Raw genomic sequence first — 6,000 nt, 5'->3', positions numbered from 1 at the left:
GATATCGTATTGCGGAATTGGCATTCGATTGTTTTTGGAGTGTTAGTCAAAACCATTAACCATGATGTGACGACTGGCGCCTAGTTCACGTCTGGACTACGCCATGTTTCTATTAAATGAATACAAATAATAGTATTTTAAAAAGATAAACCGACTTCAAACTTGTATGTAATTGAGAATTAAAATTACGTTATCTTAAAAAATACTCAACCGATTTTGATAAAACTTGCAGTATTCCCTAAGTTAAGCAATACCAAGTACAACAAAAAAAGAAATACTCAAATGGGACTTGTAAATCCGGAGATATGCGAACACAAAAATAAAATTTTTGTGATTTGGCACATTTGTTCAGACGCTGATGTAGACTAACATAATACAAAAACTGAGCAGTTCTGGAAATATTACATACATACGGGTCGAATTGATAACCTCCTGTTTTTGAAGTCGGTTAAAACAGTTACCAAAAGTACGATACTTTTAACTTCCACATAAGAAAGGCAAATTACTAGGTACATAAAGCGGTGGTTAGAAACAACATTGACAATAAATTTTTAAACATTCCTTTAAGTATTCCTGGACCATAATTTTCGGCTCATTTCTTTTTAACAAGATTCAAAATATTATGTCATTTGTAAAATTAATTGACCAATCTCACATAATTTAAAACACGAGATTCGAAGATCCTATTCAGAATGGACTAGGTATATGGAAACAGGTTTCTCCAATATAGCACCGAATCCTTCGATTATATAACTTCCAATTTGATAGATATTTCTAATTAAATAACTGGCCGTATCATCTTGTATAATAGATTTTAATAAGCCAATCAATTATTTTGTTTATTTACTGTAGAATTATCCTGCGGAATATTTCCGTATAGCTCTATCAACGATTTGATAGAAGGCACGAATGGGCCGGTTCGACCGGAGAAATACCATGTTCTCACAGAAAACCGGCGTGAAACAGCGCTTGCGCTGTGTTTCGCCGCGTGAGTGAGTTTACCGGAGGCCCAATCCCCTACCCTATTCCTTTCCCTACCCTCCCCTATTACCCTGTTATATATTATTATTGTCCATGGGCGACGGAAGTTGCTTTCCATCAGGTGACCCGTTTGCTCGTTTGCCCCCTTATTTCATAAAAAAACATGCTGTAGTGCTTTGGACATGAGCTGAACCTACATTTTTTTCATTTTTTTCTTTACCCCACTACTCCCACACCCACCGACCACGGCCTGCCACCACACAGATTATCAGAAAGGGTTATTCAGGGAAGTAGCTAACGGAGTTTTAATACAGCTGAAGCTACATGACCGATTTGTTCGTCAGCTCTTAGTCGATAATGCTGGATTTACACGGGTCGATTTTAAAAATTTAAAACTAACTATATAAGGAATACAAATTAAATAATATTAACTTAATATAATCAGTCTACAAGATATTCAGGCAAGTTGAAATCAGTACATTTCTTACAATGAAAGTGGGCACGGTATGTGTAAGCAAAGAGGTATATTATTGTGCTCACAACCGTATTTGAGTTTTCAATTTATCTTCATGATACAATCTGGATACTTCTTTATTGATCTTGATAATCTTTCTGGTGGTCCAGGGGCTGCTTTGCCAAGAAATTCGTAAAACCGCTTACAAGAACCTCTCAGTATCCATGGTTTATATCTTTGCGATTTTTTAAATATTCTTCTATGAAAGTCATACTTAATTTGTTCATAAACCTGTCCACGAATGCTAATTAAATCGAAATGAATTCAATATGCGAGAAAAATAGATTTTTTCACATTTCACAATGCTCTGTGATCTCTGTCCATACAACTTTTTAACAACGTCCTGAAGTACGTGGGGTTTGTGGGACCCCAGCACACTTTGTGCACGTCTGTTCGTTACATCGGTGAAGAAAATCCTTAACTACTGCCGCCAAACGGTAAGGCAACGTCTTAACTCCAGCTACATAAAGCGTCAAAAAAATCACACGAATTTCTAAAAAGTTATGAAAATTTTTGTACGACCCCACGTGGTGCACGGAGGGTTAATCGTCGATTTCCGCCGTGCTACGTAAATCGTGCGACTTTAATCACCCGTGTGAATCCAGCATAAGATTAAAGTTTGAACCGCTACGGACTATTGTGGCGATTGTACAGTTGTACTTACTTACTGCGGCGCAGCGACCCAAATTAAATCTTGACCTCTGACACAAGCACACGCCATTTCTTCCGATCCTGTGCGACATCTTGCCATGATTTGGATCGTAACGCCTTCAGGTCCTTTTCTACCTCATCTCTCCAGCGGTATCTGGGACAGCCTACCGGTCGTTTGCCATTCATTTGCCCCACATACGCTTTTTTTGCCGCTCGGTCATCATTCATTCTTTCTACGTGACCGAGCCAGCGGATTCGGTGAGATTTATATTCCCCGATAATATTGGGCGTTGCCACAAGTTCTTCAATCTCAAGGTTTTTCCGCAGCCTCCAACTGCCGTCTTCATCCCTCGTTGGTCCGATAATCTTGCGCAGTATTTTTCTCTCAGCTACTAACAGCTTTGTTTCCTTGTAATCAATTATTAAAACAAATGTTTTGTGACTACTATGTGCTACTTAATACAGATTTTAAAACGACTTCCGAAAAAAGGAGGGGGCTAGAGGTTCTACGTTCGCCTAAGGTTGTTTTTTTTTGCAACACTGAGGCCGTCTGCAGCAAAACATAGTGTAGCGGATACTATGTTTTGCTACTTACTTGTGCAATCTGCATATTAATTGATTTTTTAAATGTCAAAATGCAATTAATATTTAAGCAGTTTATTATAATGTATCTAATCAAAGTTCAAAATATGTTCAGGTAGCTGATTTTATAATAAATTAAAAGTTTCAACTTTTTTCTTAGGCGTCTACACTGATCTTTTGATCTGGCAAGCTAGTAAATAATTTGTTCATTTTGGATGCTTATTTACTTCGTAATTGAGCAACGATACCCACAACAACCCCCCCTTAGACAAAGTATCTTTCGTTAAAAGCGATAATGAAATTCGGTATCAAAATGTACCTATGCGGTTTGACATAACTCATAAGTCATCGCTAAATGCCATTTCGCTTGCAAATACTAATGTCAAATCCCATAAATTTTGATAACGAATTTTGTAATCGTTTTTAAAGAAAGGGACTTTGTCTAAGGGGCCTGGATAGTGGATTATAGGTTCAGGTAAAGGGGTTTAAATTGTCCTCGTCTACTAATCCCTATATAGAAAACAGTCAAATAGACAGAATATTTCTGATCATTTTCTGGCATAGCGAGGTTATTTTCAAGTAAATTTGTCTGTAAAGTTTTAACTTTTAAGTAAGTAATTAATTGAAAACTGCAATTAAATCTTACTCCATTACCAAATCAACTAGGCGTGTCATGTACGTGAAAATTATGTAAACCAATTAAAATAGTTAACACTTTTCATTCATATTAACTAGAGGGAAGTTTAAGATTATATCGTTTAATTTAATACGAGAACTTGCAATTAAAGTGAGTGCCCACGACACGCACTACATGGGTTTACGCACTAATTAACACTCTACATGGCTGGTACTGGACCTGTTCATAGTATATCTATATAATATATCTTATATATAAAAATGGATTTTCAAATGTGTTAGTCGCGCTAAAATTCGAAGACGGCTGAACGGATTGGGCTGATTCTGAAGTCCAGGGAAGGTTTTAAAGTGACACGAAGTTCACCGGGACAGCTAGTTCTTGTTAAATTTGGTCTGTCTGTAATCTATCTTTTAAGAAACAGCTGAACAAAATTACATGATTTTTAGTTCGGTGGAAGTAATATTTTTTTCGGGAAAAAGTTAAAAATTGTAGGTATTGTCGTTTTCACTAAATAACTTATAGTTTTTCTCTCCCGAAAAAAAAACAAACAGTTCCCACGCGAAAAAAGAATAATGAAAATGCAGTTGGAGCCTAGAAGGCAACATAATATTATTTTTAGTTAATATTTAGGGTTCCGTACCCAAAGAGTAAAAACGGAACCCTATTACTAAGACTCTGATGTCTGTTCGTCTGTCTGTCTATCTGGCTCCAGGCTATTATATTTCAAGAGCCGCTATAGTTAGATTTTTTATTTTTTTACAGATTATGTATACCTGTTGCCGCTATAACAACAAATACTAAAAACAAAATAAAATAAATATTTAAGGGGGGGCGCCCATAGAACAAACCTGATTTTTTTGGCCTTTTTTGCCCGATATCAATAATGGCAACAGGTAGGCACTTGATATTTTCACAAAGGCCTAAATTATATTATGTCTACTTCATTAAATAATAATAATCTTAAAATAAAATAAAAATTTAAGGAATTAATTTAAGGAAAAACACTATTTTTGGTCTATTTTTGGTCTATAACGGTCAGGCGCGGTCCGAAGGGGGGGGGGGGGGGGGCACAGGGGACATGACTCTCCACAAAATCTAAAGTCAAATAGAAAAATCTCAAAATCTTGCCAAATAATAATTTAAGGTTTCTAGTTATCCTATATCAGCGATATTTTTTTTTTTTTGTGTGACCCCCTCCAAAACTTCATGCTGCGACCGCGCCTGATAACGGTACGGAACCCTTCGTGCGCAAGTCCAAATCCTCGCATTTGGCCGACTTTACTAGCTAGCTTAGCGCCATCTACTGACAAATTTATAAGTTACAATGATAGCTCAACGAACTTTCGTTAGCTGACGCCGCGTTGTACGAACTGTGCTTATTGAAGCCTAGATGGCGCTTTTTGAAAGCTCCAGCTTTCCAAAAGGATGTCAAAAATATTAATATATACTTCTAAAAGGATGACATTATTATTGTAAACGAATCCTATATCTTTAAACGAGCAATTCTTGTATATATATATAATTAGAATCTCGGAATCGGCTCCAACGATTTTAATGAAATTTAGTATATAGGGGGTTTCGGGCGCGATAAATCGATCTACCTAGGCTTCGATCAAATATTCTGTACCTAGGAATCATTTTTAGAAAATGTCATTTTATTCGTGTTGTATAGAATAGCGAGCAAAGCTCGGTCAAATAGCTAGTTAATATTAATATAGTATCACCAATACAGCAGATTCATTTAGTGCTCGTTAGCACGTAGCACGTTACCATGTAGGCCATAACAAAATTCACTAGAAGCATATTTTTAAACAGTTACGGATTTTGTTACGGAGCACTTTTCTTATTCCTGAGCCCCAACCGGCTGCTTTCGAGCAGCGGCCATGGTCCATAAAGATAATAGCAACAATCTCGAGCTGTCAAACGAAACCAAAATTGGTTTCATCTGTGTCACAGAATATATATTAGTAGTACCAATCTGTGTGTAAAAATATGTGTACGTATACACTTACACAAGCATGATTGAACATGAATTCTATGAGATTAAATTGTCAACGTGCGGCACGTGCCGACTGGACGTCAAAAAAAGAGTGCTGCTGTCATGTATCACACGTCTCTTTTTACCACGCAGTGTTACTGATAGTGATATCTCTCTTGCTCAGGCCTTTGATGATTTGAAGAATTATGACAACAGCGAAGTAGCTTATACGTCATATAAAAAATCGTTGTCGAATCAATAAAGTAAGTTAAATAATATTTATCTTCTGATTGTTCATACGTAGCCTACTATGTAGCATAATATTCATTAATTGTTTCTTAAAAATGCTACAGCGCGAATTAGGCTCTTCGAATTGATACCACTGCTTCAAACAAAACCTTTTTTTTTTTTGCCGTTGGGAAATGCTTCATGCATTCCCGACAGCCTGGGGGAGCCGCCTGGATATGTGGGAAACAAAACAAACAACAATCAAGCAGACTTAAGAAATCTAGTCAGAGATTTAACTAAAAAACAAAAAATAAATTATAAGCAAAAAACTTTTTGAAAAAAAGCTTTTATTTAAATACTTACTTTAAAAAGAAGAAAATAAATTTACCCTCAAAATTCTTACTATGAAGTTGTAACCTCAATATATTA

This window comes from Aricia agestis, chromosome 10 (assembly GCF_905147365.1).
Source record: "Aricia agestis chromosome 10, ilAriAges1.1, whole genome shotgun sequence".
Classification (NCBI taxonomy): Eukaryota; Metazoa; Arthropoda; class Insecta; order Lepidoptera; family Lycaenidae; genus Aricia; species Aricia agestis.
Note: the sequence above shows the minus strand (reverse complement) of the source record.